We start from the raw sequence: 17,558 nt of genomic DNA on the forward strand, positions 1-17,558 counted from the left end.
TGGTACAGGTCTCCACCACAGTCTCAGTGTCTGGGATGTTCAGCTCCTCACAAAGGCACCTGATCTCATCTGCCTGAGGCACCACCTTCATGGTCTGGGCTGGAACAAACACCAGGAGAAAAGAGAAGTCACATCTACAGAAACTCAATCTCTGGCCCCAGATACCGATAAAGGAAAACCCAAGCGGTGGCAGTGAAGGCCACAGGGAAACCCAGGGCCCTCCTGAACTCGGGGCAGCAGGATTTCCCCAGCCTGATAAATGGCTGACAAATCCCGGGCTGGAGAGAGGCCTCTTCCTCCTTGGACCCTTTGCTGGGGCTTCAGGCTTCCAGCAGCCTCTGCTCCCAGCAGCTGCGTCCCCTATTCCCGCACAGACCACCAGCATCTCTGGGAGGCAGGAAACCTCCCAGTGACTTCTTCAGCACAGGCAGACCCTGCTGCCCGAAGAGGAGAGGGTTCAAACACAACCCTTTGCAGCAGGCTCGGGGCCTGCAGCTCAGAGCCCTCCTCCCTGCCCACTTTGCTCTGCGCAGCACATTGGTTTCCTCTCTTGTGCTCAGCAGGAGGTTTCTCCCCTGGCAGGGATGAGTTTGGAGACTGCCTGGGTAGCTGCCTGTCTCTCCAGGCTGAAGGCAGGCAGCGAGAGGGAAGACGCGCTCTGTAACGCTGGGGACCTCATCACAGCGCGTTGTCTGGCCACCTTCTGTCTCTCCTGGAACGCGGAGGGGGACAGATGTGGAGGGGAACAGTCGCCAGCATTGGTGACAATGTCCTGCTCTCAGGCAGCAGTGAGGGATGGCCCAGACCACCCAGCCTCACACACGCCCCAGGGAGGTGGGACTCAGCAACCCTCTCCCAGGGATTCTTCCCGAGATGGCCGGGGAGGCAGAAGGGGTGGGGACACAAAACCAGCTGAGCACCTTGCCTCCCCCTGCCCTGCTGGGGATGGGGCCCCGGCCCGTGGGACCCCCATGGTGCCAGGCCAGAACAGAGGGATCAGGCTGAGCGAAGCTGGGAAGCACCCGCTCTCCTCACCCTGCACTTGCAGAAGGTAGCCAAGGCAGACCAATGCCTTCTGGTGGGATGTGGCCAGGCAGTCAGTGATCAGAAACCCCAGCAACCCCACCAGGGAGCTGAACTGCTTGCAAGGACATCCTCTCTGCAGGGGAGAGCAGCAGGAAAAGGGCTGCAGGCAGCCCCAGCACCCGCTCGCCTCTACCGCCCACCCTGCTCCCTGAGCAGCGACTGGGCAGAGGGGCAGACAGAAGGGGTGCCCCAAAATCCCAGGAGCCCCGAAACCCAGCACCCCATCAGGCAGGGCTCCCTTGTGGGGCCAGGAATGGGAACGGGGCACCAGGGCACACAGGCATCCCTACTCACCATGAGCTCAAGTCGCTCCTCGCAAGCACCCAGCATGTGGGCACAGACCCGCAGGGCTCTCTCCCGTTCCTGTTCCTTGGCTGAGGTGAGCCAGCCCTTCAGGACCTGGGGCAAGGTGCACCTCTCTCATAACAGGAATCTTTTTCTCCCTGAGATCCCTCTCCCTTCTTCTCTGGCCCTTTCCTGGCACAGCCCCCAGCCCCACCAAGCCCTGGCACTGCAGCCTTCGCTGCCCCGCTCTCTCCTGCTGCCTCTGCCCTGAGCCAGGTGCTGCTTCCTGGTCAGCATCTCCCCGCTCCAGCCTTCCCCCAGGCTGCTCTCGCCCAGCTCAGGGCTGGCTCTTGGCTTTCCCTCCATCAGGACCCACTTCTCTGCCTGTCCTGAGGCTGCAGTGGCTGGGGGCTCTTGTGCCACAGCTCAGCCCCTGGCCCCAGCCAGACGCACAGCCCTGGAGCAAGGAGCCAAAGCCCCACTTTCCTCTAGCAAAGGCATCCACCTCCTATCACCTGCTAAGGCCTCGATTCTCTGCCCCCGCAACACTTTTCCTGTTGCCCCATGCTTACTCACAGGGACCACTTAGTCAAAGCCGGCGGAGGTCACCTCTGCCTCCAGAAGGGTTTCTCTGAGCAGGCCCAGATCTTCCAGGTTTCTCCCGTGCAGAAGCTAAAATCAGGAAAGGAGAGCTGAGGTTCTGCATCCCGGGGGCTGCCAGGGTGAGCTGAGGTGGGATCCTGACCCAGAGGTGGGCAGGCACTGGCCGGGGGGTACCCGCATGCTCACAGCTGCCCCCACTGTCTTTCTGTCCTTCTTCACCTGCTCCTCAGAAGCACAGACCAGGACACTCTGGCAGCACACTGACAGCAGGTTGTGATTTTCCTCCCTGCTCAGAGGTGGCCTCAGCTTGCTGGCCAGAGGAGAAAGGAAGAGAAAACAGAAAGGGGATTTACTAGCCCTCTCCAGAGTGGCTTAAACCACAGCTGGGTTCACCCTAATCGAGGAACCCAAACCCAACACCTCCAGCCCTTCCTCAGCCACAGCCACCCAGCACCAGCACCCAAGGGCCCCACCAGCTCAGCACACAGCTCCAGGAGCTCACATGAAGCCGAGAGACCATAGTACCTCTAGGGAAAACCGGTCCGATGGTGCAGCCCAGAACCCCCCACGCGACTGCCCCGGCTACAGGCACTTACCAGCAGCCACCAAGGAGAGGGAGAGAGCTGCCACAGCACAGCAGGGCATCGCCCAGCCTCCTCTCCTCACCCTGAGGCACAATGCAGCGGGACAGCACTGCCTGATGGGCCAGGCCAGGCTCCCGGCTCACATCAGAGAGCTGTGGGAACAAGGTCCATGTTAGAGAAAGTTGCGTCAGTGCTGAGAGGGACTGAAACCAAACGGTGCTCTCCGCTCTCCTCTCCCTGGGGGATCTGGGCACGGGACCCACAGCCAAAACCCAGCCCACCCCACAGTGGCCCCGGGCACACACAGAGGCTTGCAGCAGCCCGGGAGATGAGGCTGAGCAGTGTTGAAAGGCAGTCCTTAGGGTGCCGACGCTCCGGAATGCTCCTGTGGCTTGGCCAAGAAGGAACTTGCTGTGGGAATTGGGCTGCCCCTCGGGCCCGTTCCAAACAGCCAGGGTCAGGCCTCCTGCAGCCCTAAGGATCACAAATCCTGGCGTGCTCCTGGCCTGCAGGAAGGTCCCGGTGGAGGGACGCCCTGCCCTGCCCTACTCTGCCCTGCCCTGACCCACCCTGCCCCGCCCTACCCTGCCCTGCCCTACTCTGCCCTGCCCTGCCCTGCCCTGCCCTGCCCCGCCCTGCCCTGCCCTGCCCCGCCCTGCCCTGCCCTGCCCTACCCTGCCCTGCCCCGCCCTGCCCTGCCCTGCCCTACTCTGCCCTGCCCCGCCCTGCCCTGCCCTGCCCTACTCTGCCCTGCCCCGCCCTGCCCTGCCCTGCCCTGCCCTACTCTGCCCTGCCCTGCCCTGCCCCGCCCTGCCCTGCCCTGCCCTGCCCTGCCCAGCCCTGCCCTGCCCTGCCAGCCGGCAGCTCTTTCCCCTCCACGGCGATGACACGTGTGGGCCCCAGGCCAGCGGCAGGACGCAGGCTCCCCTTACCTGGCGGTACACAGCAGTGCTGACGGCAAGAGCCATGCCCTGTGGGACTGGGGTCTGAACTCCCTCCAGCACCTCCAGGACAGAGCTGGGGATTCTACAACAGAATGGGGGAGGAAGAGGAGGCTAAAGCCACCTAAAGGCACTTGGCAAAGGAGAAACCCAGCACCACTGGGATAAGGGGAGACCTTAACACCAGCTCCCAGGGAAAACCCCACACCCCCCAGCACGGGGCTTCTTGTTTGCCCTCCCCTCAGAGCAGCACCAGGAGGGGCTCTTGCCTCTGAACAGAGCCCGGTGTTGACAACTCTGTTTCCTGGCACTTCCCACTCAGCAGACCTCGCCCCTCTCACTGGACAGCACTGGACATGGCCCTGGGCATGAGGGCAAAGCTCTTCCCACACAGCTCAGGGAGGTGGCAGTGCCTCCCTTGCTGAGAAGATGAGCCCTAGGGATTCTTGCCTCCCTCCTGCCCCCCACCCCGGGTTTTTCTTTTCTTGCCCAAAGAGCCTCAGGCCTCTCTGCTCTCCCCGATCCTTCCCTAAGGGCTTCTCAGCTCCTCCTGGCACCGCACAGCTCCCCAGCGCCTCGTGGCACGGGCACAGACCCGCTCCAGCAGCCACGCCGGGCCCTGCGCAACACCTCACCTTGCTGACCCGGGGAGTGTCTCGCACCTCCTGATCTTGGTGCAAGAGCCAGAGGAGCTGCTCCCAGGCACGCTCGCGGTGCTGCTCCTCACGCAGAAGGACCCCCGTCCTGGCGGCCACCGCCCCAAGGACAGCCTGCTTGTCCTGAAGAGGGAAGGAGAGGCTCTGCTTGGAGGGCTGAAGGTCTGCCCAGTGCTCAGCATCCCCTGAACACTGGCCTGCCCTTCCCGCTGGCAGGGGTTTCCCTTTCCCTTCTGCCCCACGGGAGAAGGGCTCACTCAGGAGGAGAGAGAGCTTTTCCCCATGCTGGTGGCCCAGCCCTCCCTGCAGAAAGGCCCCAGGACTCGGCTACTTCCCGTCAGGGAGCCCCCCTCCCCTCACCCCTCTGCTCACACCCCACTGGGCACAGACAGACCCCACCACTGCGGCCCCAGGCATGGAAAGCAGCACGTCCCACCTCTTCCTCCTTGCAGTCCAGCCAATTTACCACCATGTAGCAGGAGATCAGGCAAATGGTTTCGCAGAACTGTGCCACCCTTTGGCGAGGGAAGGGTCATTGCTCCCAGCTGCAGAAGTACGTAGTGACCCCTTTCGACCACTGATCCAGAACTGTACCAGGAGAAAGGAAAAGGGAGCACGTGAAAGTCTGCAGCAGGGATGGTACCTGGCACCCTTGCCCAAGCCTGTTTTAAGGACAGACCCAGGCACGGCAAGGCTCGTGCCAGGACCAGATCTGGATCCGAGGGCAATCTCTCCGCTGGAGGTGTCTGGATTCAAACACCCCACCGTTTCTCTCCTCCTCCCCATCACACCTTCTCCTCCTCAATGGTAGCCCCTCCCCTCCCTTGCCCTTCCATTGCTCTTCCCTTCCTGAGCAGGGATTTTAATCCCAGAGGAAAGCAGGGAAACTGGAGCCACGGGAAGGGACCCGGGAGTTTCTCCATGCAACGCCACCATGTCCTGCCCCCAGAAACCCCCCGATACACACTTGCAGCAGGTTGGGATCACCAAGGCCTGACCATGCTGAGGGCTGACACCCACCATGTTCCCTCTGAGATCACATGGAGGCATCCAAGGCCACCCCAGCCCCTCTTCTGAATAACCGAGGAACATCTCTGCGCCACTCTGTATTTCCCCCAAAACTGGGGGCAGAGGCAGGCTGCTTTGGTGGCCTCGGAAGAGAACCAGCTCCCCTGGGCTGCTCCCTGGGACGCTGCTGCTCCCTTTTCACTTGGCAGCAAATGACAGCACCCCTGCCCCGCTCAGGCCCCGCTCCCCGAGAGAAGAGTCTGGGGCTGCTCCCTGGGAGCTCAGCTTGCTCCAAAGGCAGCAAACGGACTGCGGTAGCTGCCTGCCAGGAGTCCTGAGCAGCTCTCAGGCATGGACACGCCTCCGACGTCAGCAGAATATGTCGGGTAGGTGCCTTCGAGGACACTGGGCCTGTGGCGTGATGCTCGTGCCCTGGGACAGGAGGTCTGTGAGCCAGCCCAAGCAGAGAAATGCACTGTGGCACCAAAGGGGCTGGGCTCTGGGGGAGTCTGACAGCTTTGGTGGGACTGCTGGGCTGACACTGGCGTGCTCACCGGGACCTCAGCTCACCGCTCTTGTGTCTTCCCTAAGCACAGCTGTCAGCGCTTTGCTGCCGAGGATTGCCTGTGCGCAGCCTGGTGGGAGCAGGAAATCCAGGCTGTTACCCATTTTTCTGCAGCGCAGAGTCTCTCCAAGGCTGGCCTGAGCCCTGGGCCCAGTCTGGAGGACCAGGTGGAAGGACTGAACATCACCATGCGCGGAGAGGTGGCGGCAGCAGGAGCCGAGGTGCTGAAGGGCCTTTTGGAAGGCCTTGGCTCAGCTGGCAGGGGCCGGGCACAGAGCGTCTCTCCTGGCTCCGAGGGGACTCCTGCCCGCAGCTTTCTGCCTTGTTCAGGGCCCTCAGCTTGGAGGGAGTTCCTGTTGTTTGCTGGGAGTGTGGGAAACGCCATTCGAGTAGGAGCAGCTCCTGGTGCCCTGGAGCCCCCCCGCCCGCTGTGTGCCCCCGCCCTGGGCGTGGCCTCCCACGCATCACAAGGGGCACCAGTGGTGTCACGGACACCAGTGTCTCCCGGTGCGGCACTGTGCTGGCGCGGGCAGTGCTGGGGAGAGACGGGCTCTGGCAGGAGCACCCTGGCACGGGGACATCGCTGCCCAGCCTCGGAAGGCCTTGCGGGGCCTGGCTCTTCCCCTTGCTGAGCGCTTCCACAGCCCAAGTGTCTGTCTGGCCGCAGCACGATGGGCCAGCTGCCCTCCTGCTTCTCCCGGTGCGTGCCTGCTCTGTCCCTCTGGCACCGGGCACGGCCTGTTCCCGGCAGAGCCGCGTGCCTCACGCCCGCAACCGTGTCCTTTGCAGGGGCGGCTCTGGTGGCAGCCAGCCGGGTGCCCTCGTGTCCCGACGGCATCCCGAGCTCCTCCGCTGCAACTGTGTGGAGGTGACCTGGCGTGGGAGGACGAGGAGGAGAGACCTCCTGCTTTTCCAAGACGCCCTTGCTTTTGCCAAGCGCAGGTAAGAAGAGAGGATGGCAGTACTCTCTCTTCCCACCTCCTGCCTCCAATGCCAGCCCTCAGGAGACATCTCACAAAGCCCTCTCGGGCTGGCCATTGCTCCAATGGCCCAGAAAGTCCCAGGGAGGATTTCTGGGGAGGGTCGGCCGCTCAGAAACCAGGGCTACAAGGGTCAGGGGGTGTCGCCGGCAAGGATGTTGCCGATTTGGGTGAGCTGTGAAGCTGGGCAGCCCTTCCCAGGGCTCTGTCAGCTGCAGTGGCTCTCCCAAGGAGGATTTCCATGGGTGCCCCCCCCCAGAAGGCAAGCTCACCATCAGCCCCTGCTCTTCCTGGCTGCAGATGTGGCACCAGGTTCTGGCTGCAGCACAGGGTGCGTCTCGGCGAGCTGTGGGTGCTGTGCCAGGAGGAGGTGGCGTGCGGGTGTGCACAAGAAGACGCAGCGTTGGGCCTGGACTGCAGCTGTACCCTCATCCTCGTCTGGCCCACCAGCCTCTGCGGGGTCACTTTTGGGTGAGTCGTGGTGACGTGTCACCCAGGCGTTGGGCTGTCTGGCCCAGTGCTCGCCTTCAGAGCCCAGCTGGCTCCTCAGGTCCACGGCACGGGGCGGGGAGGGAAAGCAGAGGCACCGCTTTGCTTGGGAAGCGTTTTGCAGCTCGGCTTCTTTTCCGAGCTGAGCCTCTCCCCTCTGGAAACAGCCCGTGCACAAGGTGTGCGCTGTCAAAGGGGTGAGGCAAGGCGTGGGCTGAGGCGGGGGCTGTGTGCAGACAGGCGGTCCCGTTTGCTCCCAGGAAAACCCAGGTGCAGTTCTGGCAGAGCTGGGCTGTCGCTCCCCGCTCTGGAGAAGCCCCGTGTCTGCGACAGCGCTCCTCAGCTCAGGGGCATCCCAAAGGCTGCAGAGTTGCAGCATCAAAAGGGACTCCTGGAGAGACGAGGCTGCATCATGAGCAGACCCTCCTTGGCTTTGACTTTGTTCTCCGGAGGGAAAACTGCACAACACCTAGCTGGTGGCAGTGGGGTGTGACACTGGTTCTCCTGTCTCCTGCAGCTCGCAAGAGGTGAAAGAACTCTGGCTGGACGCCATCCTCAGGTAAGCCCTGCTGGAGTAGCAAACCTCTGGTGCCACCGTGGCCGTTGGTGGGATGCTCCAGCTGCAGCTGCAAGGCAGCTCGAGGGTTGGGGCAGAGGTACCCGCACTGCTGGGGCAGCTGCGGGGCAGCACTGCCCGAGTTGCTCAGCCTTGCCTTGGGAAAGTAACGGCAAGTCAAGATCCAGCTGTCTCCACTTGCCCCTTTTGCGCCTGGACTTCTTCTTTGGCTGTTTGGATGCAAATGGTGCTGGACGGGCTGGCAGGGGAGAGGGCAAAGCCAGGCTCAGTGACACAGAGCTCTCCCTTTGTCCATTCCCTGTGCACAGGCAAAGCAGCACAGCCCAGGGAACACGAGTGACCACACTGCCCTCGCTTAATCTCCTTGTGACGGTCTTGGGCCTCTGCAGATCTGTAAGTGTCTAAGTCGTTCCAGCTGGCTCACGGGAGTGACGCTGCTTTCTAGCACAGACCATCAGAGGAGCGTCTCCCACTTGGCCTTTGTTCTCTTGTCTAGCCGGTGACGATGGCTGCCCAGATCATCGAGACTCTGGTTCAGTGCCAGGCAAAAGTAAGCAGTGGCTACCTTTCTCCACCTTGGCATTGTGTATGGGTGGGAGAGGCCTCGGGAGAGGAAGGGCAGCTTTTCTGGGATGGGAAGCCATCAAGACAGAGGCCTCTTTCTCCCTGGTGGGGTTTGGGCAGAAATCTCCAGTGCCGGGGCAGAGAGCACAGACGGGCAGCCCGTGTCCCCTGTGCTCCACGCCAGTGACTGGTGCCCAGCTGTGGCTTTTCTAGACCACACAGCACCCGAGAAGGGTGCTGGGGCAGTGCCCTGTGGGCAGGTCCCGAGGAGCTGGGTGCAGCCCCAGCCTTGGGAGCAAAAACCCCCGTGGGGCACAGAGAACATGACTCCCCCCTCCTCAGGCTCGTGGCCCTGAACTGCAAGTCTGTGGGGCCAAAGGCCATCGTCTTCATTTCCCTGTGGGGAGAAGGATTACCACTTCCACACGGAAAGTAATCTGGGATGGATTCTTTTTCCTGCTGCCTGCCCAGAGTATCCCACATTGCTGTCCTCAGGCTCAAAGGCACCGAGAAGAAGACTGCAATAGAACCCTGGCCAAGCAGCAAGGGAGCCCAAGCAGCAAGAGAACCCAGAAGCAGCTGGAGCCCAAAGCGCCTGAGCCTGAGGACAGCAGAGAGCACGCTGATGTGCAGACAGGTAGAATGCTGTAAAGCTTTGAATTTCAGGTCCAACTCAAAGCACGTGGGTCCAGATGAACCTGGAAAAGGCGATTCATGGGGCATTTGGGAGCGTCCCCTTGGGTTGCGGTTCTCTAACCGTTGCCCTTGTAACATCCTGGAATTCACCGCTTCGAACCTTAACACACGGGGTGAATTAGGGTGACCTTTCCCAGAGGTTAGATGACCTTTCTTCAGTTTCAGTGCACCTCCTGGCACACAGGCCAGGGCTTCTTGCTTTGGTCTTTCCAGATGCTCCTCAGACGTGGCCTGAGGTTTGTGAACAGTGCCACTGCCGGCGCCCTGCCAAGCCTGCTGCACTGCTGCCCGGCGGCCCCCAGGCTTTTCTCCATTGGCACTGGGTTTCTCCCAGAACGAGGTGGTCTGCGCTGAAAGTTTTGGTCTCTTACGGCCTGACTGATGCACGTTGTCTCGTGGCCTCTGTAGCGCATCTTTTCTGAGCAAGGTCTCTCAGCTCTCCCGTAGGAGACAGGTCCGGTTCAGACCAAGTGCCCACATTTCAGGTGTGCTCTCACCTCCAGGGCTCTTCTGGCCGAGGTAGGAAGAGAACGTGCATGTTCTTCATGGTGAGAGCCGGAGCTCTGGACTGTGATGACCGACATCTGCTGAGTGACAGTGCTGCCGGGACCCTTCCCGAGGGGGCAGCAGATGGCATCAGAGGGTCGCTCCTCACTTGGGGTGCAGGGTTTTGCCAGTTTCCTTCAGAGGAATCATTTTGCAGCACATTCTTGGCATGTAATTTGGCCTGCGGAATCAACAGGCAGAGTCGTGGCTGTTAAAGCTCATCTGACCTCAACACGTGTCATTCCTTATGCCTTTGCTTTCCAGAGCTGTGTTCAGATGAGCCTGGGGACCACGGAATAGAGGCGGATGTGGTAGGTCAGGCAGACGTGCCCCTTGAGCGACCACCCTCGTTGCTCTGCGGCCTGGCAGAGGGCGGAGGAGCCATGGCCAGGGCAGCCGACAAAGGAGAGGTATGAGGCAAAGCTGGGCTCACAAACCCTGTAGCAAAACAGCCCCTATCTGCAGTCAGTTTCTGTGGCAGAACCGAGGCAGCAGACTGCTTTCTTGGAAGCAGTCTTGCTCTGGTGACTTTGCCTCCTTAGATGGCTCATCAAGAAGGCAAGCCTGAGAGCAATTTTTTTCTGTACCTCGTACAGTTGTAAGTCAAGCACTTATCTTAGCTGTGTTCCTGATGATAATGCCCTAAACGAATACTCGCAAGGCTCTGAAATTCCAAAATGTATCCTTCTACCTTAAAAGCTAAGTAGTAGCGCACCTGCACCCGTGATTTCCAAGCTCTCAATATGAGTAATTCCCAATCAGGAGTAAGCAGAAAAGGAAAGCCTTTATTATTCATTCTTACTCAACCTTACACATGTGTTTTGTCAGTCTTGCCTTCTAAGGATATAGTCAGATTTCCCGTTTGTTATAACAAACAGGGTAGAAAAACACCCACGAATGCTGGAAAGTGCAGAAAATCCTGGACCACCTTCCACTTGCCCCACGGCTAACTGCCATCTCTGTTTGCCACGCCAGTAAAGCCACGTGTCTGGAGATCAGGGCACACTAAAGCAGCAGGAAAGGCTTAGTCTGGCCACTCTCCAGACGCTTGCCAGGCTTACCAAAAATAAAACCAGTACACCAAGGAAGAAGTTCCCATCTAGCCCACAGGGGTTTTCCTACTGCACAGGTGCCATGCGAGCCTGCTTTCCAGCACTTTCTCCTGTGAACACTTTTTGCAGAAATAGAGGCTGGAGGGACCAGGTGCTGCATATACTGATGACCTCAGTCATTATGTTGTTTGCCGAGTTGTTCCTCCAGATCAGAGAAGTGACAGCTAAAGCCTGCATGTTTCACAGGCGGCGTTGTCTCGGCAGGAACCTCGCGAACGCCAGCAGACAGAACCGCTGCAGGCATGGGAGGAGACCTGTGAGAAGTCGGCAGCTCGGGCGTTTGCTCAGCAGGTCTTTGCTGAGCCCGACCTGGTCTTGAACAACCTTTGTGAGAGCAACCGTTCTAATGACCCCATTGAGAGAGGTTTGTATTATTTTTTTTTTCTCTTTTTCACATGTGAATGTAGCAATGTAACAGGCAGAATAGCTGTAAAACGGACTTGCCAGTCCTGTTCTGTAGTGTTATGTGTGACAAGGAGAAAGTGTTGGTTGCAGATCTTGGGTAGGGTCTTCTGATGGAAGTGGGAGCTGTGGGGAACTCAGGCCTGTTTGGATTCCAGCACGTAGCAGGGAGTAATGAAGACAGGCAGGCATCCCACCTCCTGCAGAGGGCCATGAGAAGAAGCTGGGAGGATGGGAACCCCGTCTCCTCGTCCGGTCCTTACTGCTGGATGCTGTGCGTGTCCCAGGTGGTGTGATGGGGAGGGGATGTGCAGCCTCCTCCCAGTTCAAAGCTCAATGTGGCCCTGCAGATCCTAGCTGGATCCTTTCCCCAGTAAAGCAGGCAGCAGAAGGGAGCTTTCCTCGGGCTGCTCCTGTGTGGACCCTGATATCTCTGGTGCGGTGTGAAACACCCACCCTGGTCTTAGAGAGGAGCCAGGCACCGAGCTGTCGGGTGCTTTTCAAGCCGACCTGCTTCTCGGCATGCCCAGGCACATCCTCAGCTTCTTCCACTGACTTTAGACCTCATGGTCGTGGAGAGAATGAGACAGGGGCAGAGGGAGAATACAAAAACAATCTCGCAGGAACAACCTCATATTAAATAGAATAGGAGCAGCATTAATGCTTCCTGAAACACACTGCTTATGCTGTTAAAGATGGGAAGTAGAGACGTAGCTGTGAGTAAAAGGTTTCTAGGATAAATTAATCTCAGTCTCTTAAACATGCGGGTCCTTCCAACAGTGAGCATTACAACTGAATTCTCTCCACTTTTTCAGCTGTTTCTAATGGCTTTACTGGGTGTTTTTACACAGTCAGGCCCTCTCTCTCCCCCCGGGCTCTCTAAATAAAGCCATCTACAGAGACAGTGTTCCAGTTATTCCTCTAGTTGCTGCAGCAGAGTGGTGACCATACATGTTCATATTTTGGTCTCTTTCTCACGTGACAGGATGTTTTTGAAGGCAAGGAAGCTCAGCAAATTTAGGTGCTTTACGTTTTGAGCACAAGCTGTCTCTGTCAGCACTGTTTTACTCACAGCTGTGTTTCACTGTGTGACTATATGCAAAAACCCAGCATCAGGACTGATAGATGTATGTATATACATAACAAGGTCATGTTTATGCAGTAAGAAGAGAGGCAAGTTAAGTTCCATGGTATCTAGACTTTGGCAGCTATGAAATAGTGCTGAAGTTGCAAATACAAACAAGTTACACAAAAAGACTAAACTTTCATAAGCTCATCTACATCCTGAGTTGTAGGAATCCTGTTCATGTGGTCAGCTGGCAGTGTTCCTGTCACAGATATTCCTTGACCTTTTTCCTTTCTTCCCATACTGTAATCTTACCATTTAGAAAGCCAATGGACAATAAATGCACACAGGCAGGTTTGAGCTTTATTCTTATAGGAGGAAAAATCTTCAACGGTCTAGTACAAGCAAAATGTTAATAGCAAGGCCAGGAGACCATCCAAAAAGGTATCCGACCACCTGACATGGCCAGAAATAGCAGACTGGGATGCCATACACCAGGCATCCATGTGGGGCTATTGTGTGGCCCTGTGTAAGGAATGTATATGCTGTCTCAACACACATGTCGTGATGTTTCAGTGCTTGCATCCTGTCCCAGTAGAGCAAATATACCTAATCTGCTCTACCCATCAGCACTCTGAATGCAGTGGGATATATGGACACTGTACTGTGTCATTATCCTTGCACACAGTGCAAAGAGCAGAGTTAAACGCGGGCCACTTCCACACCCAAACGTGGGTGCAATGGCTGCACCGCACGGGTGGGACAAAAGAATGTGTTTCTTGAGAAATGCTAACCTCTTTCATGGTTAACGCTGCTTCGGTGGGCTCTTCTGGGGCTTAAACGTGTGAGCTTTTGCAATCACGTTGTCCCAGCGACAAAACCAGTCAACAGGCATCCCTAGGGAGCTGTCAGCCGGGAGAGCGGCGTTAGGAGAGGTGAGAGGCCGTGTTCGGCTCCTGCCCGCACTGCTGCTAGGCACGGAGTTTCACCGCTTTGGTAGGGTGTTTCTAAGACAGAAGTCCCAATTACCCAGGAGAATCTGTTGCAATTAATATTTTTATGGATAGATGCCATGATGTTTTTCTTAGGGATGTTTACCAAATGGGAGAAAATATTTTTCAAGCTCTCCTAGTACCAGTGCTGTTGAGCTCTGCTCTACGCAGAGCTGGCTTGAGCATAAGTAGCACACTTGGAACCGATACTGGCAGTGACCCCTTTAATTTTTAAAATGTTCTTGAAGAGCCTGTAAATAGCCACATGCCTAATTTTAAGCAAAAGTAGTCTCCTGTGCTCAGAGTTAAGCTTGTGTGTAGCTGTTTTCAGAATTGGGGCCAGACAGGTTAATTTATGCTTTGCAGACACATCGCTGGGTCTCAGATGCAGTTCACGCTCTCAGAAAGCTCAGCCTTTGGGGTGGTTCCATTTTCAGGCTCTGCTCACTCTTACCAGCCGTGCCTAGCTCGGCAGCCCTTCCCAGCACTACGCTGCAAGCCAGGCGGCTCAATTATTAAGGCTCGTTTCCTCAAAAAGCTTTTGATAGCGACATCTGGTTATGATGTGTTCTACTTAACCAGAGACGACTCTTGGCTAGGGCTCCTCTTCTCTGTGCCACAGCCAGGACGTGGCTTTGGAAAGCTGCTGGCATCTTTAAAGGGGTGGAATGATATGGGGGCCTGAACACCAGAGGTATGAAATCTGTATGATGTGTTTACCCATTCGGGTCTTGCTTGGAAAATTAGATTTGGGAGGACCGTGATACCAAGAGAGCATTTAGTATCTTAGTCTCTTAGATGGGAGCATTTTGTTTATCAGGAAAAGACGTGGAAGCTTCAGACATTGTGTCCCACGGTCATTTTGGTTCCCCAAGGAGGAGGGTCACTGACAGCTGCATCTGTAGGAATTATATAAATACTCTGTGACACGAAGAGGCTTTGCTGCTTTCCCTCCCTTCCCTTGCAGACTTGCAGGTGGCTCTGATTTGGTTCCAGCTGTGGCTACTTGGGTCTGATCATCAGGGGTGTTGTACTGGCATGGAGTTGATTAGCGGTGGCGAAACTGGGCCCCTGGGATTACCCTTTGCAGAGCTGGGCTGTGCATTTCAGCACTCAGCTCGGGCCGAGGAATATCTGGGCTGGGCTGAACGAGAGGCACAGAGAAACAGGGGCTGATCCCAACGCTGGCACATGGGGAGGCTGGGAAAGTGTTGGGTTAAATCCGAACAGGGCTGATCCTCAGACCGCTTGCTAAGAGCTGCCAGAAGGTGAGGGTGGTTGGTGGATGTCTCACCCTCTTTAAGGCTGTGAAGACACGGGTCCCGGCTATGGGGGGTGCAAGACATCCCCACCGAGTCCTAACATGGCTTCTGTAGCATCAGGGGTTCGTGTCCAGATGTTTCTCCTGCTCCTCTGGAAGTGCCAGTTCTGAAGCCATGTTGAAAATCCAGTGCTTGCCCTTAGGGATGGTTGAAAATTCATGCAAGTTCTAAAGTTCACCCAGCACGCACAAAGGGAGAATGCTTGTGATTTGCTGTTATTTGAAAACAGTCTTTGTGTTCTACTTTCCATCATGTTTCCAATCTTCCCTTTTCCTTTCCAGGGAGTGAAGCCAATTTCATCTCTCCAAGCAGCACAGGCACTATTTCAGCACATGAAGTCCCCATGTCTGCTGCTGGAAGCAAAAGATCTTTCTCTCTCGAGTAAGCACAGCAGTTTTTTCCGGATAGTGCAAGTGTTGCTAGTGCAGAGGTAGACGAGTAGGTCTGGTCTTGCAGCTAATACATACAGCATCAGTATTGTGAGTGTTAAAACAGTTTGGGTAACACTATGCTCTCAGGCAACACTAACACAGATGAGAACTGTGATACGAGAAAGAAACAAAAAAAGAGCTGTATTTGGAAAAAAAAAAAAAAAGAAGGTTTTTTAGTTCTAAAAAGTTTTTGTTGTAAAAGTATTTTAAAGTTAAATGTCTCATTTGATGGCATGGCACTGAAACCAAGGACAGCAGATAGTAAACTCTGCACGACAGCCACAAACCAGCTGTTTCCTCAAGGATGTTGATTTTCCAGAGGAGCCTCTTGTGAGGACACTGGGGAGCCCCAAACGAGTCAAGCTTTGTATCGGTCTATGGGAAGTCTCTTTTTGGCAGGACTGAAGACCTCTAGGAGTGATGTTCTGTGACGGTTTGGGTTTCTTCCCTTTCCAGGCGATCAGGGAGATACATTTCTTGTGGTGACAACCACAGCATTGAGCCACAAAACCGAGAGCAGTACTTGAGTCATCTGCAGCAGAAAGAAGTTACAGTACAGCATTTGAAAACAAAGCTGAAGGAGTCTGAGAGCAAACTTCAGGAAAGGTATATTTCACTTCAGAAACCAGAGTTAGAACGATTTACTCAGGAGCGTTTTGGGGTGGGAATCCAGGACCTTTTCCTCATTTTCTGACCATGTAAAGATTTCATGAAGAAATTGAAATATGATCAGACTGATTAGTTGTTTCAGGTTTCATCGTGATGCTCAGTGCATACGTACCATGCGGCTTAGTTAATACAGCTGTTTGTCTCTTTTCCCTTTCTTTGAACTTGCCCAATAGAATATTTTTAAAGAGTAGTTTTTTACCAGGCTGATTTAGCACTGCGACCTTTTCTACATCAAGCGGTTTTTACCTGCAACCATGTATTTGCTCCATCTCCTGTTCCACCTCGCTCAGAGACAGATGGCTACCAATGTCCCCCTTCTCCCCTAGTGAAAGAAAAGCTCTTACACACACCAGCGTGCCCACTGGTGGTTTTGCCCCTTGGGGACTGAATGGTTCACAACAGCCCTTTGTATGGACGCGAAGCAAAGCAGTGACACACAACCCAGGCGGGCACAGAGCGGGCTCTGCACGGAGCCCCAGGGCCAGAGGCCCAGGGAGCTCTTGGTCCCGCTCGCATCGCCCGACCTCGCATCTGCGCGGGCTGGATCTCACGTGGGGGCCCCCTCTCCCCACTCCTCGCAGGCCAAGGCAGCAGCCCCTGGCCCCACGCGGGGCTGGGTGGGTGCAAAGCAAGGGGGGGCTGCAGCCCCGAGCCGTCCTGTGCCCGAGGCCCGTGTTGGCTCTGGCTGCAGGTGCCGAGCTGCTGGCAGGCACGGGGGACGCATCCGGGCAGCCGCTTCCCATCGCCTCCAGGGCGAGGCAGGAGGCCAGACGGCAAGCGCTGCACTCTTTCACTGACCGTCCACAGCACTGCCACTGCATTTTGCTTTTGCTGCAGGGAAACAGAAATAGAAGAGCTCAAGGCTCAGCTGGCACGGATGAAGGAAGACTGGGTTGAGGAAGAGTGTAAGCATATGGAGCTGGAGCTGCACTTCTGGGAAGCGAGAAGGGAAAGTCACGAACTCCAGCAGGCTGTTGAAAGCATGAGAAACAGCTTGGCTGAGAAAGGCAAAATAATTCAGAAATACTTCATAGCCATAAGCATTGCAAACAAGAAACTGGAAGCTTTGCTGCAGGGCCTGGGGATGGCTCAGAAGAGCTCTGTGAGAGATGAGCAGTGCCTGGAGTCCACGTAGGACTCAGAGGGGAAGCCGTTAGCGTTGTGTGCCACGATGCCAGGCAGCCTCACCACGGAGGACCAAGCTCTGGAGGAGGTGGCAGACAGTGGGCTGCTTCTTAATGAGGACACCGCTAACGGGACTGACTCATTTGAAGAGCATTTGACCGCCACAACTTCTGGGTCGAGCGATCCAGCTCCCTCCAGTTCTGCTGTGTATCAAGAGATGCTTGAAAATGTTCTGGATGAAAAACAACTTCTTCTCAGGAGGAGGAGAAAATCAGCAAGGTGATGGTGGAACAGGCCATCCCAACTGACCTGGTGCCATGGAGCCTAGATGCGGAGTAGCTCATTCAGAACATCTTCAGAGCTCGAGATGCCTGCCCTCTAATCCCACCTGCTTCACTGAAGGAATTGGGTGAAATTTCTCTTGGAAGCGTCCGTGATTCTGCTACCCTAGTGGACTTAACTCCAAGTGATCCAAACTCTGCCGTCCTCTTGTCTCCTATGGAGTCTCCATGCAGGAAGGTGGAGCATAAAGTTAATAAAAACCGTTATGTGAAAGAACTTGATTTTGCAGAACCTCATCATGCTGAAGCTTTGGCTATGTCAATACCCTCTCTCAGACAGCTTGAGTATTTCACTAGTCTTGTGCATATACAGGGACTGTAACCGAAAATGTACATTGCTGGGAGTCTTGAAACATCTTACAACAATAAGTACAGGCGTGGATATGCTCTGAATATTAAGACCTGCCTCATCCTTGTGACGCCCAGGTTCTTAATTACTTGTGCTGGCCACAAAGATCCAGGACGGTTCCTTAAGCATTGTATTAAGGAGGGAAGGGAAACCTAACAGACAAGTTGTC

At 56.1% G+C, this 17,558-nt stretch overlaps 1 pseudogene; it reads left to right on the forward strand.

Moving 5' to 3' along the window:
* The first annotated feature begins 5,514 nt into the window (after positions 1-5,514).
* On the forward strand, positions 5,515-17,325 carry LOC122153554 (annotated as a pseudogene).
* Positions 17,326-17,558: the final 233 nt, after the last annotated feature.

This window comes from Tyto alba, unplaced genomic scaffold (genome assembly GCF_018691265.1).
Source record: "Tyto alba isolate M040663 unplaced genomic scaffold, T.alba_DEE_v4.0 Super-Scaffold_200000105744, whole genome shotgun sequence".
NCBI lineage: Eukaryota > Metazoa > Chordata > Aves > Strigiformes > Tytonidae > Tyto > Tyto alba.